Raw genomic sequence first — 9,661 nt, 5'->3', positions numbered from 1 at the left:
CAAGCTCTGTTCATCTCCTCCTTACACTATCTGCCCCCTCCCTGACTTGAGCGTCGGAGGGCCGGCGCCGGAAAACCCGGCCACCGGTTTGTCTGCAGGCACCCAGACGGAGGACGCCGCCCGCTGACGAATCGCTGCCCCGCCGTGAGGACCCTCAGCTCCCTCTCTCCGGCCACCCCAGATGAAGGACGCCGCCCGCCGACTGGTCGCCGCCCCGCCGTGGTGACCTGCAGCTCCCTCTCCCTCGACCGAAGATTGCCCCTGGGTCCAATTTCCAGCAACAAGAACCAAAATAACGAGATTGATGAAGCTTCGGATAAGATCAGTAAGGTCGGCTTGGGCATGTTGCCAATTTCCAAGCTTGAGGAAGAAAGGCCAAACGAGGATTGCCGTACTCGGAAGAGGAGTCCGACCCAAACATGACCGAAAATAAGGAAGAAGTTTACTTGCCGAAGTGTGTTCGGCGAGGATCCTCCGATGCCCAAACTATATAGAGATCTTAGAAAATAGAGGAGATCTAAGAGAGATATTTGAGAGAGTGATAAACAAGGCCACAGACTAGAGTACCTTGAGATCCTCGAGCAGTCCTATTTATAGATGGACTAGAGTACCTTGAGATCTTAGACTAGAGGAGATCTAACATTTTATTTGGAATTAAAACCCACCATAGATCTCATTATAAGTTGATTGTAGCTGATTGATCGGTGGTAATGAGAGATGCATACATCTCTAATTACAAGAAGTAAAAGGTTATATTGTTTGTTTAATTGTAAGCAATGTGGAGATTGCAATTGTAACTGCCAAAAAGGGCAAGGATGCATCATTGAGACTCATGGCAAGATCAATAAGGTGATAAAATGTAGCATCTACATTTTTGTTACTTAGCATTGTAATCATAAGTGAGAGAACAACCCCTTCTAATCTAACACCGAAAATGAGAAAATAACCTCTCTCCAAATCTAGCACATAGAAAGTCTCTAGTTCTGTTGCCGCTAAAATCTGGCATGATTATTAGAACCAAAATAACGAGATTGATGAAGCTTCGGATAAGATCAGTAAGGTCGGCTTGGGCATGTTGCCGATTTCCAAGCTTGAGGAAGAAAGGCTAAACGAGGATTGCCGTACTCGGAAGAGGAGTCCGACCCAAACATGACCGAAAATAAGGAAGAAGTTTACTTGCCGAAGTGTGTTCGGCGAGGATCCTCCGATGCCCAAACTATATAGAGATCTTAGAAAATAGAGGAGATCTAAGAGAGATATTTGAGAGAGTGATAAACGAGGCCACAGACTAGAGTACCTTGAGATCCTCGAGCAGTCCTATTTATAGATGGAGCTCGGTGGAATCCATTGAGAGTTCGTTGGAGCTCACTGGAGGAGAATCTCAACTGCTTAACTTCCAATCTTAACGACTAAGACTGTGGAGTAGTAAGCCAAGCTGCAACAGTCTTCTGTTGGGCAATTCTTAACTATTTGTGGAGTGGTAGGCCAGGTGGTGAGTTAGGGCCTAAATCGGCCTGATTCAGGTGGTATAGTGGCTACATGGTGGATGTATATTGGTTGGCTCTGATTTAAACATAACAAGTTCAAATCCAAGGAATGCGGACTTTTTCAGAAAAAATTCAGAAACTAAAACAGAGACCTTCAATTACATTGTTTTATTTATTTATAGTTTTTTTGCTACAACAATTACATCATCTGTTTGTGAATGAAAACAGAACCTTCCTGACCATTTCTATTAATCCAGGAGGATTATTAAATTCATTGTGAACCACTCTAGTTATTTCAGGTAGATATGGATAAGGTCAGGAAGCAAGATCTATGTAGCCAAATTTTGTATCCGAATTTTCAAAGACCATAACTTCCTCTCTGATTAAGGTGCTCTTTGTTTTTTGAAAAAAATGGATAGCTTTTCGAGGTTTACGATGCAGCATCTATCCTTAAAAGAGTTTGATGCATGCAACATTCAGATATATATACAATAAAATTTGGGCCTCCAAACAAACTTATCGAAGTAAAAGTTTTTTTTAAAAAATAGATTTTGATTGAGCAAATCTCTTGGTTGAAGACAAAGATGTTTAGAAATTAAGATCTAGCTTAAAGAGAATTTGATATTTTTGCTAATCTGGCTATTTTAGTAAAGCTGTAACTTTTTTCGGCTACAAGAGAAATTTGGTTTGAATTTTCTAAGGTCCATTCATAAAAGATTTGAATTTTTTAAAGAGGACTACACTAGTATAAATAGAAACATTATTATCAATTTTCTAATAGAATTTTCTAAAGGCCATATGCGGCCTTTCGCACCCTTTTACCTAAGACTTCAGAATGAGCTCATAGGCTCAAGCAAAGAAAAATGGACCAGTCCCAAACAAATGGAAGTGATTTTTTTTCCATTTTTTAAGGGAAACTATGAAGAAAAAATAGAGAGGAAAACCTCTAAATAGGATAGCCTAGCCCATATCCTCTATGTCATGCCCCAAACTCGCCACTTAGATATGGAACATGACTGCAAACCTATCCAAGTGCATTATTTAGATTTTCTGGTCCTGTATAAATACCTAAAATCTATCCAATACATAGTCGATGTTGGATTAAAAATATACCTACATGGGTCCTCACATACTTATCTTATATAAGCTTTGGCATCCTTATCGAACTCAGTTCTAGACATGTGGGTCCATCCAAAATTTACGACTTTTAGCCTATGAGGATATCAGAGCTTAAAGAGAAATATATGTAAGGATTCATGCATTCACGTGTTTAGTCTCACATCGATTATGCACCGAGTAGATCTTGGATATTTTTATAGAATCAAACGACCTAAATTATACCTATTGATTAACCCTAGGGGTGGCAATCAGGTCGGGTCGGGTCATAAACGGGTCGGGTCACATGCAAGTCGGGTCAGAAAATCATAAACCTGAACCCGATCTGTTTATTAAACAGGTCAGAAACTACAACCTGAACCTGACCTGTTTAATAAACAGGTAACCCGACCCGACCTGTTTAACCTGTTTAATAAACAGGTAATATATTCCAATCCGACCCGACCAGTCAAAACAACTAGATGAAAAACAAAAAAGAACCAAAAACAAGTGCTAAATAATTCACGAACCCAATTTTCTGTCACCTGTCGAAGACTCGAAGCCAGTCTATCCATCATCCAAGCATCCGATTGCACGGGATAAGAGCAAAATCTTGAGGGGAAAAAAAAAGCCGAAAGCAATCTAGAAGGATTGCCAATTTAATTCAATAAACCAGCTTTCCGATACTCAAGCCCCAGTTCTCAAAAATCCAGTCATCCACACACAATAGATCATCAGAAATTCAGAGAAAAAATAGATAACCACGGAGATGAGAGATGAGATGAGGAATCGTGCAAGATGACCTTAGATTAGTTGCAGTAGAGCTCGAGGCCCATGCCGTCGTGGATCTCGTAATCGCGGAGGGTGATGTGGTCCTTTGGAATGCAAAAGATAAAACCCTGAGAAAATAAACGATAAGGAAGATTTTTGCCCTAGATGATCCATCTCCTTCCCCAAGGTGGAAAAAAGGCCCTAAGGAAGACAAGAAACGTACAAACGGAAAGAGGAAAGGAAGAGCGAGACGAGAAGGAGGTAATGGAGCGCTCACATGGCGGTTGCCGAAAAGAATCTTGACGGAGTACTTGTGCGGGGCGGAAGTGGCGGTGCCCTCGTCGCCCCTCTCTTCCGATTACCCTGCGGAGATGCTTCTGCGAGGAGGAGGAGCCGAGGAGGCCTGCGCTGCGTTGCCCTCAACCTCCGCAGTGATTGAAACGGGAACGAGGGAGGCGGAAGTAGTCGGCACGAGAGAGGAGAGGGCGGAGGCGGAGCCGCGGAGGTCCGGAGGAGAGGGGAAGAGGGACAGGCAAAGAACTCGGGCGGCACAAAGCTAACCCTAAGCCTAAGGTCCCTAACTGGCTAACCCTAAGGAGAATCAAGAAATAAGAATGGAGATTGGAGAACAGACGGTGGATTTCAGCTCGCGCTGAAATTAAAATTAGGCCGAGGCGGGCCGCGGGGAGTTGGGCCGAGGCGGGGAATTGGGCCAGCCCTAAGCCTTATTTTGTGGGTTGTGGCCTTTATCTATCAGCCCAACAATTAAACAGGTTATACGGGTTAAACGGGTCAAACATCTAAAACCTGTATCCGACCCAATTAATAAACGGGTTAAACGGGTCAACCTGTTTACAACCCGAACCTGTTTAGGCCAAACCCAAACCTGTTTATGGCGGGTCGAACACGGGTCGGGTTGGCGGGTCGGGTCATATTTTGCCACCCCTAATTAACCCTCTTTAGATAAAAGATTGTTACAACCTACGTATCGTGCCCATTGCCAGCAAACAACCACAAGCTAAAGAGAGTCCATGCTGTTCCATAGGTAGGGGTTGCATCTTTTGCACAAAGAAGAATTCACCTTCTTTCGCACGAAGAAGAGTTCGTCTCTTTTGCACGATCGACAATGGGAGACATGCACAACCCCTACCCCACCAGCATCCCTAGGCCAACCCGCCACTAAATACCACCTCTTCGATCCGTCATGGAAACGGAACTAATTCATATCCCACCTCCAACTCAGAAACAGGGTTCCAGATATCCACAATAGCAGCCGAAACAATGGACTTGAAGCAGGAAAAAGGACAAGACAGGCGCTCCATTTGGTAGGGACCATGTAGAAGTAACGTGAGACCGGATCAGGCCATACAAATATAACAAATTTACTTACAGAGTAGAGGGTTGCCAAATTATTTTGCTCGACAGCATTGTAGTCGTTGTCATTTTGACTGACTTGTAATGCGGCATGCACTGCTGTCGTTGTCATTTTTAGCTTGACTGACTTGCAACTTTGGGTGGTGGGATGGAACGAATGGAAGGTAAAAGAACAAATGATTCAAAGTAGGACCTTGCTGCACCCGTCTAAGACGTTGAATGAGACAACCAGAAACCTGGGGGGTGGGGGGCATGGTATGATCATGGGTGGAATCTTCCATGAGCGCACTGATGGAGCTGCTTTGTGGAAGGTGAGCACGCTCGTGCTTGACGAAGCTCTCCAGCATCGTGCCGTGAGACCTGACTTTTTTTAAAAAAAAATATATAAAAAGAGATAAAAAAGACCATCCGATTTTTATTGAGGGCTCGTTTGGTTCGCAGGAAAGGGAGGGGGGAAAGTGTGGTCAACGGGAAAGTAATGAAATGCCTCTTGTTTGGTTGGAGTTTTCAAAGGAGAGAGATGGGAAAGTTGTATTCCCATGGGAATATGATTCCCACATTTCATGGGAAAGTCTTTCCCATGAGAAACATGGGAAAGTTACTTTCCCATGAGGTGGGAATCACTCCTTTTTTATTTTTTCCCAAAAAGACCCTTCAGCATTAAAGAAGCATTAAAGAGGCATTAAAGACCTAATTTTTATTAAGGGCATAATAGGAATTATACATAACTTTCCTAGGAAAGTGGATGGTCAACCAAACATAAGCACTTTGGAAATTTGTCACTTTCCCATGGTTAACCAAACATGCCAAAAGTGCTTTCCTAGGTATCCTCTTCCTAGGAATCTGATTCCCAGGAATCATATTCCTAGAAGGGAAAATACTTCCCGCGAACCAAACGAGCTCTGAAGATTGATCGACGCCGTGACTCTCGCGGTGGTTTATGACAGATTTGCGTTTGCCATCTTGTGGATTTTTTGTCCTCAATCGATGTGATGGTTTGATTTTGGGCCTTTCCTTTTGTTTCTTACGGAGTCTGCTTCAGCTCTGGGCCTTTCCTTTAGTCAAGGTGGGTGATACCGTTTCCCACCGCATCTCGATGAGATCAAAGAGAAGCAAAGAGATTCAAAAACATAAAAAAGAAAAGAAAAACACAGCATATACAGATTAAATGGACCAGCCATAAGCTTGCATCCCAGATGAGGATGAAGAAGAGATTGTACTATCATTAAAAAATAAAAAGTATGGTACAAGAATAAATTCATCTCTTAAGTACAGCCCAACTCGTGCAGACTATAAAATAAGTTTTTATAAATACACATAAAAAAAAATAACTTGGGTTTCAAGATATATGCACGCGATCCTCAACTCGTGCAGCTGGCACGTGCGCCCCGCACGATTCGTGTGCTTCAATATCATGTCTTTTATAGCTAGAAGACATGACCAGCAAGGGCTATGGCCGGTGTCTAGCCAGGGGCGGCTCAATACATTTGGGGGCCTTAGGCGAACTAATTAGAAGAGGCCTTTTTTATTATTATTTAAATAATAATTTTTTAAAAAAATATTTTAAAATTTTTATTTAAAAATAATTCGTCTAGCTTTTTGAGAAGCAAAATTACTAATTAAACTTTTATACTCAAGATCCATTAAAATACTATTTTCAATCAATAATATAGCTAATCCATTTAATCTTTCTTGTGACATAGTTGATCGCAAATAAGATTTTATCAACTTTAATTTTGAAAAACTTCTTTCAGCAGAAGCAACTGTTACATGTACTGTTAATAATATCCTATATGCAATGCATGCATTTGGAAAAGAATATCAATAGGGGTACTAGTTTCTATTTGTAAAAATTCTTTTAAAATTTTTAACTCTGAAAACAGATCGATACCATCAATATCAGAATATTCACCATGCTTTAAAAAGTTTTCAAGATTAAGACAACACTTTTTCAAATCATCTTCATTCAAAGATTTTAACTTTCTAAAATTAAACAAAAAACCAAAAATATTTTCATATACGGTAAATTGTTCAAACCTATTTTGAATTGAAAAAATAGCTTGATCTACTATATATAAAAAGTAATCAATTCTAAAAGATTCTTCAGCTGATCTTGTTATCACAAAACTATTATCATCTCCATACAGTTCAGTACACGGTGGTTACCCCCCAGGGGCATCAAGAATGCAGCTGGCTAGCAAGAATTCTATTAGCATCTGATTAGCTTGATCTCAACTTCTATTGAAGGGAAGGGAATGCCACGTCAATACCATCTACTCATTCATTATGCACTAGGGGTTACCTATAATCAGTTTCATCTTATCAGGTATATAATTCCAAAGTTGCATGTTTTGAGGCTTTGAACATCTTTAAAAAAAAAAAAAAGCTATAAAGATATGCAGCGACAGCAACATCATCGCCTCAGGGTTTTGAAAGGGCCGATGGTTGAAAATTCAGAAACGACCTTCAAATTAATCAGAGAAAAACCGGAATGAACCACAAGGACATGAAGGGGAACCCTAGAAGTTGCCTCCTTTGCTAAATCAACAAAAGACAATAACAATCCCATACCTCACGAAGCTGATGTGTACGCCGAGGCTACGGTGGACGGCCGAGCAGTCGAGGCAGAGGAAGATCCCGTACGTCACCGACGCCCATGTAGGATTCTTAGCATTGCAATCAAAGCACATCTGAGACGGAAAGATCCACGGTCAGAAGCGATCAGATCTGGAGGATCCCGTCGGGATCTGGAGTTCCCGCAGCAGATCCCCCAAACCCAAATGATTTTCAGGAAAACAAGTGATCGAAATTGAGTCGAACCCAGAGCAAATTTACAAGGACAAACCTACGAGACTGATTCCAATATACGGGGGGAAAAAAGCAAAAAAAGACGAAGAAGAAGAAGAAAAAGAAAGAGAAGAACTTGAACAGATTACCTTGTTCTCCGACTTAGATTTGAGCTTTTTGAATACCGCGTTCTTGTCGGTGAAGCTTTCGGGAGCCATGGCTACGATGGTACGAGCGGGGAGAGAGAGGACGGGTTTTTTTTTCCCGAGAGGAGGTTGGGAGGTTGAGGTGGGGGGGCAAGAACCTCCTCTGGGGAATGGGAGGTCGGAGACTCGGAAGAGGCGAAGAGCTGAGGAGGAAGTCAGACTCGGAGTCGGAAGTCGGGACTCGGGAGGGCTCGCCGCCTCGGTCGCCGTGAAGATCGGAGGTCGGAGGAGACGAGGACGGCGACTCGGAGACTCGAAGTCGGCGAGGAGAGGACGGGAGGCTGGAGGCCCGGAGCTGAGGAGCAGAGGAGGCCGGAGCTCGGAGCCGAGGAGGAGGCAGCACGGACTGCACGGACGCACGGTGGACCGGAGCTCGGAGCCTCGGAGCTTGGAGGTCGGAGCTCGGAGTCGAGGACGGCGACGTCGGCCGTCGGCGAGGAGAGCTGGAGAGGACTGAAGGGACAAGGTTGCCCGCCCGTTGCTTGTCGTCGTTGTCGACGACTCGACGTTGGCCGAACTGCCGAAGGGACGCGCTGCAGCCTGCAGGCTGTAGGCCTGGAGCGACGTACGGGCGGAGCCCGGTATCCATCGTCCGTCCCCGTCGCCAGTCGCCAGTGGCCGTCCGTCTTCCAGACGCCACCGCCCACTTCCACTGTCCCACACTCTGCCAGAGTGCCAGCCAGACGCCACCGCCCACGCCAAGCGCCAGCCATTAATGGAGCAATAAAAAAAAAAAACATGACATGGCTGGGTGGGGCCTTCCCTGGGCCGGGGGCCTTAGGCGACCGCCTCGGTCGCCTAAGGCTCGAGCTGGCACTGTGTCGGCGGTCGCCTAAGGCTCGAGCCGGCACTGTGTCTAGCCTCATATAGGCGGTCGCCTAAGGCTCGAGCCGGCACTGTGTCGGCGGTCGCCTAAGGCTCGAGCCGGCACTGTGTCTAGCCTCATATAGTTGCAATGGATGCTTCTTGAAATTTCTCGAATAGAATCATGAAATGGGGTGGCTCAAGAAATTCAAGGTATACTTAATAGATGCTGCGAGGGAAATGTTAAACCTCTTCGATTGCGCACTAATTTCTAGAGAACTCTACATCTCGTGGTTTGGGAACGCATCCAATATTCCATGGCCAGCGTAATTGCATGGACAAGAGTTCGCAAGTCCAAATCCATGACAAAGGTTCAGTGAGCCCAAATCCATGACAGAGGTTCGGCCTAGTTTTAACCAGCAATGGGGTCGTGGGCCTTAACCTAAGTAATCACTTATCAGTACTTGGTTGGGGTTCGGTCCATAACCATTATAGGTTGGCCGCGACTGCGGATCTTGTCACCGGGGGTACCGTGGCTAGGCCCGGTTCACGGAATGCTTTTGCTTCCCCATGAGACATGGTTGTTCAAACGTGTATAGTTGTTAACACCGGATCAAGCGTCAACGTTGACAAGTTATTGGTACAATTAAAAAAAAAAAAAGCCCATCCTGGCTGGCTCGGAAAAGATCATGGAGGTGTCGTTTCAATTTTTTTTAAAAAGAAAGATTAGAATAAAAAGAATGATCAGAAAGGTTGGAGGTATCATTAATAGAATTTTTTTCAGTATTTTTTTACATATATAACTACTTAAATATATAAAATTATATATAAACTTTTGTAAAATTACTCTTTACATGTATATTTTTATAAAATACTTGTTTTTATATTTATTTTTTTTTTTTCATATGTACCCATACCATCTAATGCTGCTAAAAAATAAATAATTTATAATTAAAATGACTGAAATATATTTATTGATGGATTTCTGAAAAAAATATATGAATATATGCATAAATAGCAATTTTGTAATGGTATTTATATAGTTTTGTTTATTTTGAAAGGTGCGGACTCAAAAAAAGTTGGGAGAATATGGAATAGCTTTATGGGCCCAGCACAGATACTAGGACCGAGCCCAAC

At 43.3% G+C, this 9,661-nt stretch overlaps 1 long non-coding RNA gene across 2 annotated transcripts; it reads right to left on the bottom strand.

Moving 5' to 3' along the window:
* Window positions 1-3,276: 3,276 nt before the first annotated feature.
* On the bottom strand, window positions 3,277-4,131 carry LOC149753092 (uncharacterized). Of its 2 annotated transcripts, none has more exons than XR_016395847.1 (2): window positions 3,631-4,131; window positions 3,277-3,481 (listed from the first exon to the last, which is right to left on the bottom strand). It is a non-coding gene; the product is annotated as an uncharacterized LOC149753092 (long non-coding RNA). The 2 variants fall into 2 exon arrangements; XR_016395848.1 differs by having other exon boundaries at window positions 3,277-3,457.
* Between the last annotated feature and the right edge of the window lie 5,530 nt (window positions 4,132-9,661).

This window comes from Phoenix dactylifera, chromosome 7 (genome assembly GCF_051530095.1).
Source record: "Phoenix dactylifera cultivar Ajwa chromosome 7, Ajwa_hap1_PhDact_Kaust_v1.1, whole genome shotgun sequence".
In the NCBI taxonomy this organism is placed as follows: domain Eukaryota; kingdom Viridiplantae; phylum Streptophyta; class Magnoliopsida; order Arecales; family Arecaceae; genus Phoenix; species Phoenix dactylifera.
This window is presented reverse-complemented; position numbering and strand designations above follow the sequence as displayed.